The following is a 23,802-nucleotide window of genomic DNA, read 5'->3' on the forward strand; positions in this document are numbered from 1 at the left end:
TTGTTTATCTTAGTTTCTTAAGGGCGCTTATCGCTAAGCTGTAGTCTTTCCTAGTAGTCATGTTTGGGTTAGTGCCTCGAAGCTTTGGTTATTTTGTAATTTAAGTTTAAAGCCCAAGGTTGTTCAAGGTCTACCTCACACTAAGAGTTTCTAAGTTTAGGTTGTGTTGGTTATTTTGTCAAGTGTTTGTATTTGAGGGTTCCGTTCCCACGGTAGAAGAACTTGAAATCATCTACTGATCTTGATTTGGGACCTCCGTTAAGGTTCCTGTTTTGGTTTAGTTTTTGACCGTCTTGATTTATCATTGGCCGTTTACTCTTTATTTTGGTTTTTCATGTAGGTTTGTTTGTATTTGTTTTCTTAAGTCAGTCCTGGGGATGTCTCAAGTTTTCCAAGGTCAGAGAGTTTTTGAACCCAAACATGTCTACGTTTTAGCTATATTAGAAGGGCTGCTAGTTCACTAGATTTAGAAGAACAGTTGTGCAAAAGAAGAAGTCATTAAAAGTACAGAAGTTGCTTAGAAGATCTTCCCAGAGTCTTGGTTACCTCTCGCAGAGCTTTTTCCTCCAAAGCAGTCTCACACTAGGAAGGACCAAACATCTAAGAAGCAAATCTTCCAGGAGGATGAAGAACTTGAAGAAGCCTCTACATCCGAAGAAGAGGGGAGCTTTCATTCCCATAGGGACTCCACCATGGAAACTACAAGTGAAGATGGAATGATAGATGACCTCTCCTCAGATGATGGCTCCAACTGGGAAGCGCCCTTTTGCCATCAAACCTCGAGGGAGTACTACTCCCAGAGGCGACTCTAAAGGGGAATTCAAGACCACTACTTGGCAAATTTCCACCGTTACTTATTGGACTTTGTAAGGGGGAGTCTCTCTAAGGAGCAAGCCTTTATACTTGTGCGACAGGTGCACAAACTCCTAAAACGCCTAGACGAACGTGGAAAGGATCTACGTTGTCTGGTCAGAAACAAGTCTCTAGACATCTGGCACAATTTCTGTAAACCGATGCTCCAGGAAAAGCACCTTACAGGCAAAACTGTGAAGCTGCATGTTTCTGGAGTTTGTTCGGAGTAACTATTTTGTAAAAATTCAACTCCCTTAAAGGCAAAACCAAAAATTCCATCCACCGGCGTATACACTGAAAGAGGTGGAAGAAATGTAAAGGCGTTTAAATATCGAGGATTTAGCCATGATCAAGAAAACACAACAACAAAACATAACCGAAAGGGATATTTTCAGTGGAACAGAGATAAACAGAACCACAAAGTGAAACCGAAAAATTGCTTTGTCGCGTATAATAAAACTCGGTTACAAATGTACTATAAGAATGTTACATTACTGTAGTAGAAGACAAGAAATTAAAACGAAAAAGATAACACATTTAACACAAAAAGTGGAAGGATGATAGATGAGCACTAAAACAAATGATTATATTTATCACGCTTTAGTGTTTGCCTGGTTAAGGTCGCGCAGGACCCTTGCAATCATTAGTATGTATTTATGTAAAGAGTATGCACGAACTGCCGGACGACTGAAGCCGACAACAAACGAAATACCGTAGAATTCCGGTTATAAGCCCCCCCGCTTATAAGCCCTCCCGGTTATAGGCCCATCATCCTGGAAACAAAAAAAAATACATCCGGTTATAAGCCCCCCCGGATATAAGCCCCCTCTACCAGATAACAGTACTGAATAGGGCTAAATGTTCCTTTATTATGTGTTTTTAACTTAAAAACGTATTTCCATCAACACTCCCGTGGCTCGTTTTGAAACGTTTTTTTCATTCCGCTTATAAGCCCTCCCGAATATAAGCCCCTCCACTTATAAGCCCACTCAAAACCCCTTACGAAGTTGTATAAGCCCAGGGCTTATAACCGGAATTCTACGGTATTCATGAGTATGTTTGTTTTTAAACTCTTTTGTACAAGTAATTACTAGTCATTGTTATCAGCTTTGTGCCATGTGCGCTGGAACATAGGAAATTGCCATAAATAGATTCACAGCTTTGAATATATCACACGTTGTTGTAAACATTTACTCGGAAGGTCTTCGGAAGCCTCAAAACCTTCAATTTTGTGTCCAAGTTTTCTCCGCCGATATAGAATCTCGAAGAGGTAATTCGCAAGGGACATAAACTTGGTGTACTCTATTGTGCCCTGGCTAGAGCGAATTTTTCAATTTCCTTCTCAAAATGAAGATAGCATGTTTAAAAGTTTAGATTTCACATTTTTACCCTCTTAGAAGCCATTAACTTGTAGAAGTTTTTGAAATCGAGAATTTCGTTCTAGTAGGAGCAGAAAAGAAGTTACGATTTATCACTAGGCTATATAATCATTTAATTTGGTGCGCTGTGCTAGCTGAAAACTTGGACACAAAATCGCATTATCTTCAGTTAAACTTTTAAGGGCTTGTAACATCACAGACAACGGTCATTTCTCAGTAGAAGGGCAATCATGATGTAATTCCATCATCCCTGAGTATCCTTATTAAATTTTAGAGGAATCAATATTCAAAATTTACTGAATTAAGGCTTTACAAGATAGCACTCCAACAAGAAATTTGACTAATGAATATATTAATGAGCAAGGGTCCTGCGCGACCTTAAATAAAATAAAATAAATGCATTGGGTAAGATATTTTATGCACTATCATATGTCTTAGTACGAACATTGCTGAGACGAACTTACCTATTCCTATACAGGTATTGCCGCTTGTGGCAGGTGAATATGTGTACAAAGCATAAAGCACCCCTTCTTTAGAGGCTCTATGTTACACCTTGGTGCCAGGATAAATGTGAAGGTAACCCCTCCTATGAAAAAGGGATTTATAAATTTTAAATAAATATATTTTTTTTTTATTCTAAGGAAGTTTTAACCTTTTTCATGGGGACATTATTGTGAAAAGAACTAAGTGAAACTGGCAGTGCTTGTGAACTGTTAAACTGGAAGGCCTTTGAACTTTTTAGCTAAGCATACACAAGGGGAGTAGTCACAGGGAGTTATCCCTTAGTGTGTACTGTAGTTGTAAACATACCGCACTCATACAATAATGCCCCACAAAACCCCCCCCCTCCCCCCGGCACTTGTTTCCTTATTTCAGCCCGGGCACTTATTAGGAACAAGTTGCCTATTTACATTATTGTTACTTATTTTCGGGGGAATTAATTTTTGCGCTTTTTTGGCGATTTTCAAAAAATTGCGAAATTAAAGACCCACGAAAAAAGTTTCTCGCGAAAAGTAACAACGTGAACTTTAATACCCTTTGTTATAATTTGTTATGACTAATCAATGTTTCCGTAAGTTTACTACATAATTATCTTGGTAAAGTGGTCAAACTATCTCTACTTTTGTTACAAAGGAACATGTCAAACTGTTTTAAGCCGATTTCGTTTTGATATGGTTTTGTTCAGTGTCACTTGATTGGAAACTATTGCTGTGGAAAATGCAAATCAGTCGTGCCCAATTTAAGACTTATGTTAGTTAATGCAGAGCAGTATTTTGACAATTTTCGCGAAATTAAGTTCCTTTAAACATATTTTTTTGGCCAAACCGCGAAATTTAAGTCCTGCGAGATATTCCCATTTCATTTTCACGAAGATAAGCCACAGGAAAATAAGTAACAATAAGGTAATATTTTGAGAAACATTATAATGTAGCCTCTGGCCACATTGGACGTCCCATGCTGCTCAAAACAGGAGATAGGTAAGTGTCAAGGCTTATGGTAGACGTGGCCCAGGGAAAGAGCTGTTAGCAAGGGGGGAGTGGCCGCGTTAAATTTGGTACACTGAGTGTTTTACTTAAAACTTCTTCCATGTTCTAGTGTTGATCACTTGCAATGAGAGCCTTTGGACAGAAGGCCACCCCCTGAAGGAGCAGAGTTCCTGTTCTGCTTGTCAAGTTGCAACTTGTCGGCCAGTGGAGTGCCCTGGGGAAGTTTGTCTGACCTAGTAGCTCGGAGGTCTTTGCAGGTATGTTTATGCAAATCCAGTCAGATATATGGCCGAATTCACGAAAACTGAGTAAAGAACACAAAGCCTGCTCGGCACTTTTTCTACCAAGCACCGGCCTTATCAATCAATCAATCAATCAATCATTAAGAAGCAAACTGTCACTTGCTAGCATGCACACCAACCTTGCTTGTGTTTGTAAGCCTCAGAACAGCTTCTCAAACCTGCACGCAGTGGCCATCTGTAAGTTAAAAGACTTCATTTCAGCCACAGAATCTCAATTTTGGAAAGTGACCAAAACCTGGCTTAGACACCCCCCCCCCCCCCTCCAGCAAGCCCCCAAATCAATGCCTGTTCCTGTTATCCCTTGGACTGTCAGGTCATTTACTAAGCTACCCAGTTTGATTTTTGGTCCCCTTTGTTTCACATTGTAGGGGTGCTTTTTAGAATAGGGGCGCTTATTTTAGTCTAAAATAGTGCTAACCTTTCATGTGCCCGTAACTAAAATTTTCAATTATAACACTGAATGATTTTAGCGATTCTGGCTAACCAAGCAATATGTTTGTTTCAGTAGAGGCAGAAATATTGCAAGTAGTACAGTCGACTCCCCATAACTCTAAACTTCAAGGGAAATTGAAAATGGTTCGAGTTATCGGGAGTTCGAGTTATTGAGAGTTGAAAACACATGACCGGAAATAAGGAAAAAAACGGTGTTTACTGATTTTCAATTCATACAATGTATACAAGTGTACATTTTAAACAAATTTAATTAGCGTATAGAGAAGCCAAAAGAAAACGGAACGATATATTTCTAAATCACTGTATAAACCAGAACGTAATGTAACGTAAAACAAAGCAAATCATGCTGCGAACGTTGCAGGTTTCAAAGAGAACAACACTATAGGCTACTGCTGCAGAGTTTATGCAATTTATTTTTTCGAGTACCGGTCAGTTAATTCGTCCTGACGGTAATCCCTTTAAGTTTTCCAAGGTTGGGGTTGAAAGAATCGGTATCAACCTCTACAAACAAACTGAACGTGTGTAGCACTAGTAGTCAATGGCGTGGCACATTTCGTGTTTTGAGGGGCGTTTCGGGAACGACTCTGACTCGTGTACGTTTTTATTTCAAAATTTATTAAACGTTTTGGACTACAGTACACTGTTTGTTTTGACCTGTAGGGTATTGACAGACATGGTTCGAGTCATAGAGGGTAAAATTATATAGAAAATGACCTGAAGGGAAACGAAAATTGGTTCGAGTTAGCGGGAGATTCGAGTTATCGAGGGTTCGAGTTACCGAGGGTAAAATTACAGTAAATGTACGACGGAAATCCAGGGGAAATCAGTTTTGATTCGAGTTAGCGCGAGGTTCGAGTTAGCGAGGGTTCGAGTTATCGGGAGTCGACTGTATAACAAAACAGGGACCAGTGTCACGAAAAATGTCTATTACACTAAACAAGGACGAGATTTGGTACAACATTGATTACCGACTATTAATTAATGCTAAAAGCTGGAATGCAATATTCTATCACTGCCCTTGCAAATTATTCAGTCTTATTATGAAAGCGGTTTCTTCCCTAGCACTTGGCGAAGGATTAATTTCAACAATTTAGAAATCGGGAGATAAAAACGACCATTCTTGTTTCATTCTTCTTCCCCTACAGGGGAATATGCAGTAGAATACTTTTTACCTCGGTCCTCAATGCCAGGTTGAAAAAACATGTACTTCGACAAAACATATTAAATACAACTCGGGCTCGACTATAACATTGAATTACTTCTCACATTGAGCAAAGCATTAGCAAACCTTTACTAGCTCATGAACTGAAACTAATAAACACAAACAGAAAATTACAATTTTGCGAGTAAGCTTATATTTGTTGATTCATGGGCGAATTGTTTCGCTGCTGCGGTTTTTAAACGATAAAATATTCATTGACATCCATTTATTTTCCCTACACATGTATGCCTGAATTGATTACACACAACTGAGCTACATGCAGGTTCCATCGCAACGACACAAAAAGTAATATTTAAAAACGCTTATCAAGGAAACTTGAACGAACACAAGAGCGAACACATTAGCGGCCGCCGAGTCAACGTAATTGAATGATAAAGTAAACTGGCAGAAATTAAAAAGAAGACTGCGTCGTATATCAAACCTAGCTGCTGATTTTTACTATACTCAAACGTTAATGTTGAAAAAAAGTGAAAAAGAAAAAGACTCGATTCGACTCGCGAGTACTGAGAACTTGACTCCCGCGCGCTACGAACAAACAGACAGAATTTTGGATAACGACACTTTCTGATAATTGGCTTTGGATTGTAGTAATCATTTCGATACCTTTTGATCTTTTCTACCCTATGTACTATTTCAAAATAAGGGTCGAATGGCACAACTAACAACAGTAGTTTAACAACATACCTGAATTCATTAGTTAATCCACTGCAGACAACGCACAGTAGCGGTCGGACATTAAAGTAAATTAGAAGATGATAGAAGGCACGGAGACAAATCCAGTGATGCTTTGGAAAGGCAGCTAGGACAATCCAGATTTGTTGAACCTTTATCGTAATATGGCCTTGATTTGTAACTAGACTGAACAGGTTGCAATCTGTAACGAGTTGAGTTGTGAAAACCTCGTGCCATGCGAGTGAATTTATTGTTGAAATTCGACGCGCGAAATTGATGAACCACGCCCCCTGTTCATTCAAACACGTACACATCTAGTTAAAATTTTAATTCTACATTTTTATTAAAAGTAATCCAGTGTAGGTTCAATGGAGGTAATTTTTTCCGACAAGAAATGATTTGACGGAAAAGTTATCGCACACATAAGTTAAGGCAACAGGTTATGTTAAATGGAGGTTAATTTCCCAACACCCCCCAACAAAGAAGCATGACAGGTGAAGACACACAGGTTAATTCTCAACGTGTGGTCTCCCATGGTATGTTGTGATAATTGTCGATAATGAAGTTATTTTTGCACAAAATCTGACGTCAAATCTCAAAAATGCAATATCAAAGTTACCTTCAAATTCCGCAAACCAAACGCAGCCCCGATATTTGTTTAGTTCTTAAAGACACATGGCACATTTGAACTAAACAGTGTGATATTTCCCACTTGGATTTTGATTGTAATAGTATTTTTTGGGAATTGAATAAACTTATATTTGAAAAAAACTTTTTGACGCTGGAGAGTTTTAGGCTAGGGCGTGCCTGCACGAAGGCCAGTGATATGATGCTGTTTACTGATAACAGACCACTTCTCCCAAAGTAAACAGTCTTTTGAAAATTCAAGAATTGTAACACCTGCAGAAAAAAATTCGTGAGATGTTATCTGAAGCTGTATAGCTAGTGCGCGCGTCATTTGAGCTATTATACAGGTCGCTAAACGAAATATTCCATTCGCTTTTATATTTTGAAATAAGTCGAAGCTGGCATAATGAGAAAAAGACGATGCCCATTATAGCTTATTAAACTGAGTTGATGGAAATGTATTGTTTGTTTTGCAATCAACGAAAGATATCCATTACTTGTGGCGATCTTAAAAGCGTTGTGGAGATTGTGTTAACAAGACAACAGACCGGCTTAAAAGTCAACCCCCAACCAACAAAGCCTTTGCAGACGAAATTAATGTAAAGTTTCTCTTTTCCTAAACTTGGGAGCGTACAGATAAAAAATTCCTGTGTTAGATCGGAAGAATTTTAAAAGCGGGATTTTTAACATTTTATCCTTGCCGATAAATTTTACATCAATCAAACTTCGACTAAACTGATGAACTGATAAAATGCGCTTACTTTAAAACAGAAATTTCGATGAGAAAAAAAGTTTAAAAACTTATTTGGAAGTTCAAAAGAATGCAATATCAAAATTTCATCTTTTGAAACGAAGAGATATGATTGCGCGTTGATCACTGAAGTTAACAACAACAAAAAAGCACAACCAGGGCATACTAGCCGTGCATTTAAAATTACTGTATTGTATAAGTTATCTTAGCTTAATGACATTGTTAAGCTTTAACACCGGATAAATATTTCATCACGCTTCTACAGAAATAACAGATTTCGCCAACTTTTTGATTCATGCAAAGAAACAAATAAACTCGTAGTATCGTATTAGTAAGTTCCTACAAGAATGTAACATTTTAACTTTTTCACTCAAATATGCTTATAGTTTTGCAGGCCGCCAGCTGACATAAATTACAGCGGTAATCAATTGAACAGACAGCTGTCAAGAGGTATATTTAATTTGTTGCGACGAAAAAATGTGTTCGATTTGGAGTAGACTTTTAGAAGGTGAGTGTCAGTCGAATCTTTCAATGGTATTAGTTTGTGCCTATTTTGTAGCAAATATAGGGCTTAAGATAGTGTGTCAATTTTGGGTGTTTGAAGAATGCCTAGAGAGTGCAGAAAAAGAATTCGGCGGCAAGAATTGGCTAAACTTAGATAAGACAAGCTCGCGTAAAATCAAGCGAGCTCTAAACTGTATTCGACTCGTCTCGCACGAGTTCGAGCGAGTATTAAAAGTTACTTAAGGGAGCAACGATCACTAATCATCATGCTTTAACCACCCAAAAACATAAAATGCAAACATGTTTAGCAATGTACTTCAATTTGAAAGAGAGTAGGAGAATATTGTTGGCACAAGGTTTTTTTGCAAGCTTCGCACTTTCATGACAAGTTCAGCTGGACGAATTTTTGTCGCATTCTAAAAGCGAAGTTACCGGGATAAAAAAGTAGTAACGCCAACACTGCAGGCTAGGGAGAATTGCTACAAGTAGCCATCTGTTGGCGAGCGAAGGGAGACGAAGCGCGTCGCTTTGCGACGCGCAACGATTAGCAAAACAACTTTCGCGAGTGACGAAGTGGGTGATATACTATACTCCCTAAACCACGCGTCGAAGGAAAATCACCCAAAGGGTTAAGTAATGAATCCTAAGTTCTGATGGCCGAATAGGGCTATATAGGGCTTAAGATAGTGTGTCAATTTTGGGTGTTTGAAGAATGCCTAGAGAGTGCAGGAAAAGAATTCGGCGGCAAGAATTGGCTAAACTTAGATAAGACAAGCTCGCGTAAAATCAAGCGTGCTCTAAACTGTATTCGACTCGTCTCGCACGAGTTCGAGCGAGTATTAAAAGTTACTTAAGCGAGCAACGAACACTAATCATCATGCTTTAACCACCCAAAAACATAAAATGCAAACATGTTTAGCAATGTCCTTGAATTTGAAAGAGAGTAGGAGAATATTGTTTGCACAAGGTTTTTTTTGCAAGCTTGGCACTTTCATGACAAGTTCAGCTGGACGAATTTTTGTCGCATTCTAAAAGCGAAGTTACCGGGATAAAAAAGTAGTAACGCCAACACTGCAGGCTAGGGAGAATTGCTACAAGTAGCCATCTGTTGGCGAGCGAAGGGAGACGAAGCGCGTCGCTTTGCGACGCGCAACGATTAGCAAAACAACTTTCGCGAGTGACGAAGTGGGTGATATACTATACTCCCTAAACCACGCGTCGAAGGACTAGCCCAAACGCTTAAGTAATGAATCCTAAGTTCTGATGGCCGAATCCAATATTGAATCGCAAATTTGATGTTACTGGTTTTGAGGCCTAGTGTAGTACTAATTTCCTATTTGTCTCTAAACTTGTTGCCAGAATTGAAATCATTTCGCCAAGAAAAATGAAGCTCGGGAGCTCTGTTGCAATACTAGGAGCACGTAAAATAGGCCTATGTTAGTTTCTGGAGGAAAAAAATAAATAGATACTGCATTCAACCTAACACACTATTGTTTATATTTCATAGGATGTTGCTGATTGTAGTATCTGTTCGAAGATGGACTTTTTTCATATGTATCACGCGCCAGTATTGGGGGCTCGGTTTTACCACGAGCCCCCTTTTGGCAATCCATATGATGGCGATGGATAGAAGCGAGGACGAGTGTAAGTGCTTCATTGAATTGTTAAATTCAACCCACGTAATGACATGAAGTTAGATTGTGAGATGTGCAATGTGAAATATAGTTTTTTTTATTTTTTATTTTTTCTTTGCAGAATGAAGAGGATTCTAAAAGATGTTAAAAGTTTATACAATTATTAAAATTAAATTAAAATTTCCATTTTTTGCAATCATGAAAACAATGATCAATAAAGTTTAATTTTGTTAAAGAAAAGGTTTCTTTGTGGATTTATGCCAAGCGCGCTGAATAAATACAAATAAATACAGCCTAGCAGTCGCAGTCTGGGCATGGGCTAGCATGGGAGAGGGTGTAAATAATGGGGGGGGGGGGGAAGGGGGGGGTGTACATTAGGGCTCAGCAGCTTAGCCCCCATTTGAAATTAATTCCAACACTTTGCTTAGGTCATTGCCCTGTATCGCATTGCGCGTCCTTACTGCGCAGAATTTTACGCGTAATAAGCGCGCGCGAGCGCACATAAACAAAATGGCGGCTTTTTCTATGTGGCTTAGACCTCGATAGAAATAAACTGTAGCTTTCTCGTAATTGATAGGTCTGGCGACCTATCAATTTTTTCTCATATTTTCGGTGTAGTGATCTAATTCTTTCTGTAAAATGAAAACAGATCAATTGTTGTGTTTGCAAAATAAATTATCGCTAAAAACGTGTACTTTGCTAGAACTCGCAGAGGAATTTTAAAGGAATTATATGGAATATACAAGGTCTTCCTGCTACTAAACGAATATGATGACCCCCCTTTTTGTATTTCAAAATTTCAGCTCCCTTAACGTAATGAACCAGTAGGCGAAGTTTGGTTAAAAAATTGTGTTTAGTTCTATTTCAGGGCAATGACCTTACGTTGAAAGTAGGGGCAAATATTTACAGCAAGTTTAATGATACTATTAATCAGTGGGTAGGAAGCTTTGCCTTTATCTGTGGAGGGGGGTGTACTCCCTACAAATGCCTATAAGGGGAGGCTACGCCCAAAAGGGGTACCTTTTTCAGGCTACAGGTATGTAAAAGAGTAGTTATTTCACGAGTTTAAGTATATGAAAGGTTATGGAAATCTGTAATTTGGCTATATGGAAAAAAATTGGCAAAGACCTTACCCCACTTACTCAAAAATGTGAAGAAAAATACGTCACTGGCCTACAATTAGACAACATAATTGACAAAGACACAACTACATATCTTAAACAGAACACACCCAAGCCAGGAAGCTTCCATACAATACCAAAAATTCATAAACAAGGCAACCCTGGACGCTTAATTGTTTCCATCAATAACCACTAGTCTCAGAACTTCCATCTGACATAAAAGACACCACACACTTTCTTAACAGACTAAATAGCATTGGAAAACTACCGGATGGCGTTCTACTTGTAACACTTGACGTATCCTCACTATACACGAAGAACCCGCATAAAGACGGACTCCAGGCCTGCTGTGAGTTCCTAGACCAACGGCAAGACCAAACAGTCGAGACTAACAAAATATGCCACCTTATTGGAATGATACTTTCAAACCAATCTTTTACTTGCAACAATCAGTACTTAGTTTATTTTAATTTTGTTACCGTTTTTCCATACTCACTCAGCATTGTATGCCCCTGTTGAACCGAAATATTGGGCCAAAATAAATTTATGACATCAGCTCTCTCGTCTTCCAGCCATGACAGGGTAATGACCTGTACCACAGATAATTAGTCAGGGTCTTTTTCTACGGAGGAGAGTTGTCCCTGGTAGGAGGGCTACCCTCTCCCTCGAGCTATCTTTTGCCGAGCGTTTATATGAAAATGTTGCCCCTGTTGACATAGCCAAATTTGGCCCTCTCGGTCAAAAAAACTGGCGAGAGTTGTTTTGAAAAATTTATGATATCTGCCTAAATAAAATAAGGAACGCTGAAACATCGACAACGACCGTTCTTTGGACAAATTTACCGCAGACTTAGATTTAAATGTATCTGAAATTTTGTTTTGGTCGACTGCAGCGCTTGGTAATAGAAAAAGTTCGCAGCTTTTTATAATTAAATAAAGGTATTAAAAGCTCTTTTGCCCGGGTAACAGGGTAACCCTCCTACCAGGGACAACTATCCTCCATATAAACAGGCCCTAAGAAGATTTTTATAGCTAGTGAAATTCTCTTTCATTTGATCTCTTACAAAACTTACTTGGGTACCGCCGCACTGCGTGCTTCGGTATTTCAAATAAGTTGTTGAGCACCCACTTTGCACGTCAATTGACTTTCGACGTTTAATGGTATAAATGTTCAATTAGCAAAAGGGACAGGAGAACACAGAATTGATTTTCTAAACCATACCATGCGTGCGTTCATCCACCGTACATAAAACAAAACAAACAAAAGGAATTAAGAAAATGCTAGTTTCTTTAATGGTTTTTTTTTTTTTGGCCGTTTAGTTGTCACAATGTGCGCACGCTTTGTTCCCGATCAACTCGCTTGTAACACTTTTATTGACTGTTCAAACTGTTCAAACATAGCGTTCAGGACACCAATTTCATAAGCAACTGTTCTCGGACAGTGATATCTTAAGTTAAATATTTCGTAGTTGTTAAAACTACTTTTTGTCATAAACAAATCATTATATACCCCAAGTGGCAAGTTTACAGTTATATCACTAAAACAATCAAAATAACTCGAACAAAAGTAGCTTTAAAAGTTATTTTACAACACAAGAAATCCCTCTATACATTAACTCTAACATCTTATGGCCGCCAACAACTGGTAAATCCCAACAAATTAAAGAATGCGACATTTTTCCTTTGCGCTAGGTAACGTTAAAAAACAGGGAACGTTTTAACACAAGGAAATCAGCTGGTACTGATGGTATCTCACCTAAGCTGCTAAAAATAGCTTCTCCCATCATCACCGCACCCCTGACGAAACTTTTTAATTATTTTGTTGACGTTGGCGAGTGGCCCTGTCAGTGGAAACTTAGTAAAGTTAGTCATGTTTATAAGAAAGATGACGACACATCTAAAACGAATAATCGCCCTGTTAGTGTATTGTAAGCGATTCCAAAGGTGTTCGAGAAAGTTCAATATGACCAGTTATACAGAGTATTCACATCAATTTACTCTGATAACATGTCTAGATTACTGCGTGGGCACTCGTGTTGTTCGATCTGCCTTAATAAAGCTTACTGACGATTGGCGCCAGGCACTTGATAAGAAAAAGGACGTGGGAGTAGTGGCTATTGACTTATCCAAAGCATTTGACTCGATTTGCAATAATTTGTTACTTGCCAAACTGAAAGCTTACGGTGTTAACGATTCTGCAATTAAACTGATCCAGTCGCACCTATCAGGCCGCCTTCAACGAGTTAAATGCAATGGGAACGTGTCAGACTGGCTGCCCATTCCCTGTGGAGTGCCGCAAGGCTGCCTACTAGGCCCACTTCTTTTCAATATCTTTGTTAATGATGTAAATTATTCAACTGGATCTTCCTAAGTAATACGACGCAATATGTAGTTCAATAGTGTACAACTATGCTTGAATCCAATGTGAATCAAGAAATTATGAGATTATCGCACTGGTTCTCTTTGAACTATGTGCAAATTAATGCTGCCAAGACTCAAGCAATGAGCCGACTCTCAAAATTTTAGGTGTTACATTGGACCGGGATTGGTCTTTTAAGGCTGGTTCTCATATGATCGCCCCGATCGTCTCTGTCGCCTCTGTCGCTTCAAAAAGTTTGCTTGCGATCGGGGCGATCATATGAGAACATTACAGAGACGTCTGCGACGATCGGGGCGATCGCGATCGCTTCGATCGCCCGTGTTCTATCCAGGCGATCGGTCGCAGACTGCGGCGATCGCGAACGATTATATGAGAACTACTGCCACAGAGGGAGACGATCGAGGCGATCCAAACTGTCCCATGGTGCATCAGTATTACCCAGAGCTACGTTTTCGTTTGGCCTCCCTTTTGCTTCTTCGCCGTAAAACGGCAATAATGAGAAGATAGGAGGCCACGAATTTTGCCTTTGCATCGAAGGCTGCAATAAGCGATAGCGGAGTTTTGAAAAAACACACGTGCGTCGATGGGAATAAAATCGAATATTCATATACGGGAACAAAGAAAAGATCATGAATTTGATAGTAGTGCAAAACAGGTGTAGATGTTGTTTTTTCAAAAAAATAAAATTAAGAAAAATAAAAAAAAAGGTAAGAAATTCGACAATATTGTAAGAAATTCTTCTAAGGATCTATAAACTTCTGTTAAGTATCTACTAAGGTTTGGCCCAACTTATGTGAAAAAGGAGTTTAATTAGAATTTCTGCTATATTCCACTATAACCCACTATATTCCATTCAATTAATAAAAGTTTTATTGGATTGATTGTTTTCAATGTTTTCCTTGGATAACAAAACAATTGTTGAAGGAATTTACATAATACGCTTTTTTAGCTATGTTAATTTGTAAATTCACTTGATTTTTAACCATTCGAAATTGGTTCCAAATAAATGAATCCTTTGTATTAATAGCAATTATTTTGAGGCGGTTTCTGAAATTGATCCTTTTTTTAATATAATAGTGGTTATCAATGATGATTTAGAATCCGTTTGGTGTACGTTTGGTCTTAATAGAGTTTTCCGATTTAGCGGAAAATTCACTTAAATAGAACACATTTTTCCACCTATTGAAAATCTTATTAAATTCACTTAGTTAACCCATTAAAAGTTAATTAATCTGCTTGCTTGTTTTTACTCACCACATCGATATTACCGTAATAACGGTAAACAGAAACATATCCGGTCACATCGTTCCAAGGTTACTTCGTTCCAAGTCACATCGTTCCAACTTTCGGTCAGATCGTTCCAAAAAAAAGTTACTTCGTTCCAACTAAAAGTTTCTTCGTTCCAACTAAAAGTCAATTTGTTGTTGAAGTTCAGTTTTACGTTTACCGGTATTTATTAAACCAAAGTGCGAACATATGCTAACTTTTCTTTTCAATAACACCGACGCACAACGTAACAGAACCGAAAATATTTGATAAGCTTGGTGTTAAGCAATTGATAAAAAACAACTACGCAAGGAATTCTAAACAGGTAAAGGCATACAAATTAATTTGGCAGGTACAACGGCAAACTAAGACGTAATAAAAACGTATTGCTCATAACCAACGGTAGATCGCATGGATTACAAAATGTAACAACATCGAGTAGTATAAATGTTTTCGATAATGTTTTCTTATAGACATTCTCTTTATTAAATTAATATAACGATCTGACTTTTCGATGGAACGAAGTTACTATTAGTTGGAACGAAGTAACTTTTAGTTGGAACGAAGTGACTTTTTTTTGGAACGATCTGACCAAAAGTTGGAACGATGTGACTTGGAACGAAGTAACCTTGGAACGATGTGACCGCAATTCAACAGAAAACTCGAAATCAGGGAATCTTAAATTTTGCGTGATCCACGTTTCATTATAGAGAGCTATTACCAATTCAGTAAAATGTGGTGCATTGCCAATAAAGTATGTAAGAATTTTCTTTAAAAATAATACTTTTTTATTTCGAATAAAATGCACAAAAATATTTCCAACTGTTAACCTGGTCAAGCTACGCCACTCGCGGCCACATTTCTTAACAGCCAATAGGTGTGTATCGATGATTTGACATTTTACGCTTTGGTAACTATTTTCTTCTGCGCGTGTTGTCCACTGCTCGAGGGCATTGTAATATCACCATGCAGTGCAGCTCTCAAAAAGAGTATTGCTCTCGCCTAATGACATATCCGAAGGCAGTCAGTCCACATGACATGGGCACAGTTTCGAAAGAAAAAAGAATTAGTTCTTAAACAAAAGGCAAAATCGCGATTTCTTTTGAGCGGAGCGGGACGGCTGTACACAGGCTAGTGTGATGTTCGCATGTTGTACGTTCCTAAGGTGTAACAAAAAAGGTGATATATGTGATGTTTACCCGTGGAATTTTTAATGTGCAAATGAAAAGAAAACAATAGAACAAAAAGATACCGCCTCATTTTTCAACTCCCATCTTTCTATTTATTTGGTAGATGGTGGCAATAAGCAAAGTTGCAAAACCATAGAGAAGTGTGAAGTTCCACAAATGGCAACTGTTTGGATGGAAAATAAGTTGTGCAAAAGTTATGCTGCGAAAACTTTCATGTTCGTTAACGTTTGGGGTTAACTCTGGTGTAAGAACTTGTAGAATTTTTCTTTGTTTTGGGGCTATCGTTTTCCTGCTTTTTATTGTTTCAAGGTTCTTTGTTGTCTTTGTCGTTGTTTGTTTTACGTTACTTGTGAGTTTCACAGGTTTCACAGGCTTTTACGTATGCGATAAAAGAGCCGCCTCTTTTCAGTAACTATTTTTTTACACCCTGGATACTTTGCACCTAAAAACATTTTTCTTCAGTTGTCTTTGAAAATATACTGCTGTTTTCAATATATTTTTCTGGGAAAACTGCGATACGTAAACAATGTATCTTGATTTTCAAGCAGTTTAAAAAGAATATAGTTTGCATTCCACCACTAGACATTGTATTTACTGCAAGGATTGCTAATTTAATCTGCTCGTAAACAATGAATAATAACTGAAATTTCATTGTGCAAATTGAAACAAACGGCACTTTGCATCTAATTAGCTATAACAGGGGGAAAAAGTCGTTCCATTTCCGTTTAATCGGAAAACTCTAATCAGCGCGTGCTTTTCACATACATTCAGGAACAATTATTTCCACCTCATCCACATATCATAGGCCGTTTTACGGATACGGAATTTTGCCCCCTTCGCATCCTATAATGCTTATTAAAATGATTTATTCTTTTATTGTGATAATTTCGCAATTACCATAATAAAAGAAAAAATATTTATTATAGGATGCGAAGAGGGTAAAGTAAATAACCGTAAAACGGCCTATTGCGATGGTACAATTTCTTTATAGGGTTGGGCTAAAATATACGCATAGAAATTTGAGCTATTAAAATGTTTAAACTGTCTATATGTTATCAAGTTACTTCCTTTGGAGAAAGTGGGAATTGAAATTTAAAAGTTAAAATTTAAAATTAAAAAAACTCGCAACGAAAACAAAGGATTCTTGGTAGGGAACTATCACTTTAATATGGAAATTGAAAAATGTTTGCACATTACAAGATTTACAACGGGGTTGATGTTTTTAGAGGCATGGTTTTATTGCAATAGAGAAAAATGCAAAAAAATGGGTAAACAAAATATAAATTTTAATAAACACTCAATCGAGTAATTACATTGCTTTTGTATAATTTAAAAGTTGAAGGTAAAGAATACGCGAGTGCTGTAAAACCTGAAAGGATAAAAAAGGAGTTAAAATTAAATAACAAAGTGGTATAGGCGTGGCTTTAAAATAAAACGTACAGTAACGTAAGTGGCTTTAGAAGCGTGGAGTTTAGAATGAAAACGTACAGCAGTAGAAGCGTAGAGTTTAGAATGCAAACGTAGAGCCGTAGAACCGTAGAGTTTAGAATGAAAACGTAGAGCCGTAGAAGCGTAGAGTTTAGAATGCAAACGTACAGCCGTAGAACCGTAGAGTTTAGAAAGAAAACGTAGAGCAGTAGAAGTGTAGAGTTTAGAAAGAAAACGTAGAGTCGTAGAAGCGTAGAGTTTAGAATGCAAACGTACAGCCGTAGAACCGTAGAGTTTAGAAAGAAAACGTAGAGCAGTAGAAGTGTAGAGTTTAGAAAGAAAACGTAGAGCCGTAGAAGTGTAGAGTTTAGAATGCAAACGTAGAGCCGTAGAAGCGTAGAGTTTAGAATGAAAACGTAGAGCCGTAGAAGCGTAGAGTTTAGAATAAAAACGTACAGCCGTAGAACAATAGAGTTTAGAATAGAAACGTAGAGCCGTAGAAGCGTAGAGTTTAGAATAGAAACGTAGAGTCGCGGAACTGAGTAAAGTTTAAAATGAAGAAAAAGGGATACACAAGTGTAGAGTTTAGAATGGAAACGTAGAAACGTGTAAGAGTAGAGTTTAGAATGAATAAGTAGAAGCGTAGAGCCGTAGAGTTAAGAATGAAACAGCAGTGCCGTGGAAGCCTATAGTTTAAAATGCAAACGTTAAGTCTTAGAAACGTAGACTTTAGAGGGAAAACGAAGAGGCGTAGGCGTATAAAAGAAGAGTTAAGAATGAAAACGTAGAGCCGTAGAAGCGTACAGTTTATAAACAAAATATAGCTCAGATGTAGAATATAATTACATAAATACAATTTAAACATAACAATTGTATTATTGTGTAATGTACAAGACTGGGGGGGGGGGGGAGGGAGGAAAATAAAAAGAAAAGGTTAATTAAGGCTACAGAAACGTTAAACGGAAAAGAAATGAAAAGTTTATAACTGCCCTCTTATATTATATTAATGGAATGAATTGCATGCACAGGAGGGTAAACTTACAGCCAACATATTATAATATATAAAAGGAATGATTGGAATGCGTAGAATCGTAGCGCTCTACGTTAACTTGTACGCCTGTTTTGGGTCATAAAACGGGCACCACTTGGCAGAAGGGACGAAAGGTTGTAAGCTTATAAAAGTATATAAACAATAAAGTTTGTGCGCGCTCTTGTCTTTACAAGTGCAGCTCAGGAATGTGCATAATAAAACAATTATTGGATTCGGTTTTCGCATGATAGCGATAATTATCAAGGCCTCAGTTTCTGTTATCCGCCTCAGCCTTCGGCTTCGGCAGATAACAGAAACTTTGGCCTTGATAATTATCGCTATCATGCTCAACCTCATCCAATAATTGTTAAATCTCTTTTAGTGTTTCTGATGTAAACAATGCAATGTCATAAGTGATAATTTGTTACTTTTATTTTCTCCAGTCTCTGATGATGAAGATGAAGATTGTAATGGCACTATTAAGAGTAAGTGTCATCTAAAATTTGTGTAATCAGCATTTTTACTGTCCAGATACATTGTTTTTAATTTTCAAAATTTGTTGTGTTGCATCATAAATTATATGCACAGTAAGAATGCTAATAGTTTAGTCAATTGCTGTGAGTGTCTGCAATAAACAAGGGATTATGCAAATGCACGTTAAAAATTATTTGCTTGAAACGGCCACTAATAGTCAAGCAATTAATTGTATGAGTGTCTACAATATAGATTGAGTGAAATTATGCAAATGCCTATTAAAAATTATTTGTCCACTCTAATGAATGGTCGTTGTCTGATTTTGTGAATGTTCACTTAGTGAATGATAAAAATGATGCCATGATTAGCTATAGTAATTAGACTGAGTGGAGTACAATGTAGGGAGTAATCATGGAGTAATATGTAAATGCGCTATGGTGTCCAATTACAGGTATCCAATTTGAGATTGTTCAAATTGGATACCTGTAATTGAAAACCCACGTGATTGGGGCCAATTACGTGACAAATACACGCGTCTAGAACCAGTCAAAATCGAGAATTTTGTTATAGATATAATTAAGATTCATTATCATTCTTTTATTTGATTTTAGGAACTTGTAAGAACATCTTGATTTTATTATGAAAAAGACATCCCCACCCCTCCCCTCCCCTTGGTTATTATTTAAACTACTACTTTAATTTTGTTTCTCTTCCGTTGAAGGCAAAAAATAATTAACATGTAGCGACTGACCTTTGTATTGTTATTTATGTTGTGTATAGAATCATTTCGCAATGATATTCTCTGAAAATCCCAGGTTTAAAAAATTTATAAATTATTTTCACTGTTTGTTTTCAATAACTACTTCCATGTGTTTGTAATCTTTTTGTGTCTGTGATTAATTTGCATGGTACAATCTACAGTACTGTTTGTTGAATCATTTTCTTTCACAATCTCACAGAGCTAAGAAAGGGCAATTACCATTTGCCAAGTGGATAAAAGGGGGCCAAGAAAAAAGATCTGCCTATTTACAAGAACGCAGCATCGCGGAAAGTTAAAATATACTCAAGGACAGAAATATCGAAAGCCCAGGGCCTCGAAAAAGTAAGGAGGCACTTTTGGAATGCCAAAGCAGAAGAGCTTTGTCAAGACGAGGGATTGAAAACATGGAAAGCGACTGCCATACATGGTGTCGTCAACACCTCGTGACTTGAAGTCTTGCCGATGTTATTTTTAAATGCCCTATGAAAGTGAAAGTTACAAGGTCAGCACATTCCATCACACAACTGTAATCGTGTTTACTTTTAACTTCACACCCTCTTAAAAAAACTTTAATTTCATAGCAGGAATATTTAGAAATTTGCTTGAGTCAATCGCTTAAAAATAGCATAAGATGCTAAAGATGCTTAGTAGAGACCAAAGTATTCGTAAAGTTTCCATTAACAGCTGATTTATAGCTTTCAATATTGTGTAACTGAAAATCTGACCGAGTGGAGGTTTGGGTCTGGTCACCAACAAAACTAAAACTAAAAATAAACCACGTGCAGAGCAAGAACTGCGCAGCGCAGTTAACAATAACGGGCCAGGTTCTTGTTTCTGCATCAGGGCCAGGAAATGTCGCTAATTGAGTGTGACATTCTGCCCACATAATGTCATTTGCAAAATAGTGCAACAATGTGGGAAACTCTAGTGCAGAGCCATTTGTTATTCTTATTTATTTAGCTTTTTGTTTTCTAACGTTTCTCTTGCATTGATGAGTAACATATTAGAAAAACCCGCTGGAACTGAAACTCCGAATTGGTGAAAGTTTTTAGTTTCAACTTCATTACCGGTTTGCGAATGTTTTTTGCTCTTAGAAAGGAGTTTGGTAATGAACACATGACAAAAAGAATGCGAAATTTTGTTAGTTCTGGAGAGCTTTAAGTTTTTTTGAAAGCATGGTACATGTACATGTAAGTGAAACTGTCGCACTGGATTTAAACAGCTTAAGTTTATTTAAAATTTAACTATTGAGATTAAAGTCTTCAAGGAAAAACTAATTGCTGGTTTTATACTTTAATTTCATAATGGCAGGCTTCTACAAAACTACACTGTAGAAGAGGAAGGGAAGCCTTCTCATATCGACAGGACATCTTTGATCACATAGCGGACGAAAAAGAGTTACATCTCACCGAATGCTGCTGATATTTCTATTAGTATCGTGAGCGTGTTTATTATAAATGTCTTAAAAGAAAAAGCATTTAACGAAACGTGTTCATGTTACAAGCCGGTTTCCAGGTTTCGAAAATGGCGAAAAGCTGGATGTTATTCTTGTAGATTTTGATGATGCAGAAGCCAAAGGCCTGAAGGAAGCCATGGGAAATGAACAAGCAGCACAGGTTCTGCGAGGATGTCATGTCCATAAACAAAAAGTAGCACAAAAAAAGAGGAGCGTTTGTTTCTTCACCTTGGCAGACAAATTCCTCAAGTAGCTGAGAAGGAAAAAGTTAAGAAGTTTTTTCGGATTTTGTCTGGCCACGAAGGCATCCTAGAGGCCAGTGAATTAGTAAATGCCTCTCTAAATGTGTTATTATCAACTACTGAATCTCAAGGATGGAAGAGACTCCGAAGCTGGTCAAAGTGGTGGTGCAGGGGTAATCACCTAAATGAAGAGTGGGTTTTTTTTTTTTTTTTTTTTTTTTTTTTTTTTTCAAATGTTCACTAAAGCGTATACAAATTTGAGTGAAAAAGAGCGAAAACATGCTACTAAAACCACTAATCCTGTAGAATCGATAAACATGCAGTTGTTACATCAAAAGAGCTTCAGCCTGAACTGTTTACTTAAAAACATTTATCTAGAAGACAGGACACATGCGCTGCAAAACTGTCAGCAACAGAAAAGGATGTAAGTCTCTCAAGTAACGAAGAGCCAAGGAGAAAACATAAATGGCCCATTATTGATTTCGCGTGATAATGGGTTTTATGCTGGGGCGGGGCCGTATCTTGTTTTTTTTTCTTATCTTGCGGTCCAAGCTGCAGAGGCTGATAACGAAATCTTAATGTTTGCGTTCTAGACACCGCACGCTGAGCGAACTATAAATTCGGAAGCTCGCTCTCACTCGCCCCTTTTTCTGCCAACGTCAACCGTGATAGTTGTTTAGCTTTCAAGCGTATTTTACCTTCAGTTTCGTCGACCCTCCACCTTCCCCTGAACTCCACCTCTGCTCTTGCTATCGCTTTGCGGGCTGTTTGTCTGTTTTTCCGCCCCAACTTAATTCACTGAATAAACATTAGGAGTTCACACTATTAAAGCGATGCTTAATTGATTAATTGTTTGGTACTTAAGCAGTTGAATGGTTTGAAATAAACGCCACGCGAGTGGACAAATTAATCCAAACAAGTGTCTCCACAATTCAGTGAATCTTGCCGCACGCACGCCCGCAAATATGATGATTGATCATTAGTCTTTCGTGTTTGTAGGTTATATTTGGGCTCCGCTCTCGGCATAAAAGTGATTGAGGAAAAAGAAAGTGTTCCAGTTTCACAAAAGCACCCAGGATCAGTATTTGGGCTGGTTTAATGGAACCAATTCTTCTTACAACAGAAGACCCTAATTCGAAAAACTCTTTTGCATGTCTGCTTCAGCCAAGAGCTTTTAACTGACTGTGACTAAAATGTGTCAGTAAACGCCACTCAATAACAAACTTGTTGAATTGAGTCATCTTGAATTATTTTTTAAGACTTAACAATATTCAGTAGAGCAATTGACAAAGAGTTTATCTAAACATAGCCGACTGGTAAACTAAACCTCATAAATGTAAATTATTTACCTTCAACAACAGACATACCATCCAAGTCATCGAGGCAAGAGGTTTTAGCTGACAAGCTAAGTGAAAACTATAACAATGGTAAGTAACATTCAACAAAACAATTAAAACTGGGTACAAGCGAAGTAACCCAATTTAATAAAACTATTTTTGGTTGTTTCAAGTGTGTGAATGACGACTATACCAAGGATCATAATGTGTTTATTTAGTTTTGTAAGCTTTACAAATCGCTTTCTGTCGCATGTCTGCTTCAGCCAAGAGCTTTTAAATGACTGTGATTAAAATATGTAAATAAACTTCACTACAATAACTGAAACTTGTGAAATTGCTTCCACTCGGATTTTTTTTAAAGACTTAACCATGGGGGACTCCACTGAAAAGACCAGTGAAGGGGAAAGCTTGAAGGTATCCAGTGCATCAACAGACAGAGAAACAAAAGAAAAGGAGGCAGTCAAGAAATCAAGTGAGTAAAATTCGAATCAACATTCAAAACAACAATTTACAAAGAATTTATCTAAACATATCAGCCATTTACTTTCAACAACAGATGCACCATCCAAATCATCGAGGCAAGAGGCTGACAGGCCGAGTGAAGGTAATAACAATGGTAAATAAGGTTCAACAAATCAAATGTAAACTGGATGAAAGCAAAGTAACCCTATTCGATTAGTCTATAAAAAAGAACCGTTTTGCTTAGTTTTTTATTAGCTTTACAAATGGTTAATTTTCATATGTATGCATAAGCCAAGAGCTTTGAAATGATTGCGACTAAATTGTGTAAATAAACTTCACTCAATAACTAAAGCTTGTTGAATTGATTCATCTTAAATCATTTTTTGAGAGTTAACCATCGAGGACTCCAATGGAAAGAGCAGTGAAGGGGAGAGCTTAAAGAAATCACATGAGTAAAATTCAAAACAATATTCAAAACGGCAATTGACAGAGAATTTATCTAAAAGTAGTGGGCTGGTGAGTTATAACTCATGAACTTGAATCATTCACTTTCAAAACCAGATGGACCATCTAAATTATAGAGGCAAGGGGCTGACAAGCAAAGTTCAACAAATCAAGTCTAATCTGGATGGAAGCAAATTTAACCCGATTCAAAAAGCGTTTTTTTTTTTTGCTGTTTTAAGTGCGTGAATGTCAATACCAAGAATCACTGTGTTTAGTTCTTTTTAAAGCTTTAAAGTCTTTTTTATTAAGCATGTCTGCTTCAGCTGAGAG

General features: G+C 37.5%; 2 long non-coding RNA genes across 2 annotated transcripts in view; one reads left to right on the top strand and one right to left on the bottom strand.

Annotated features, from left to right (window-relative positions):
• LOC144652364 (uncharacterized) overlaps positions 1-23,802 on the bottom strand; it is a 110,394-nt gene that overhangs the window by 24,091 nt on the left and 62,501 nt on the right. The gene's annotated exons all lie outside the window — the stretch shown is intronic.
• LOC144650187 (uncharacterized) lies at positions 2,708-10,152 on the top strand. The gene is made up of 5 exons (XR_013570034.1): positions 2,708-2,807; positions 3,828-3,975; positions 8,132-8,253; positions 9,757-9,893; positions 10,005-10,152. It is a non-coding gene; the product is annotated as an uncharacterized LOC144650187 (long non-coding RNA).

This window comes from Oculina patagonica, chromosome 4 (assembly GCF_052425735.1).
Source record: "Oculina patagonica isolate OP01 chromosome 4, crgOcupat, whole genome shotgun sequence".
Taxonomy (NCBI): domain Eukaryota; kingdom Metazoa; phylum Cnidaria; class Anthozoa; order Scleractinia; family Oculinidae; genus Oculina; species Oculina patagonica.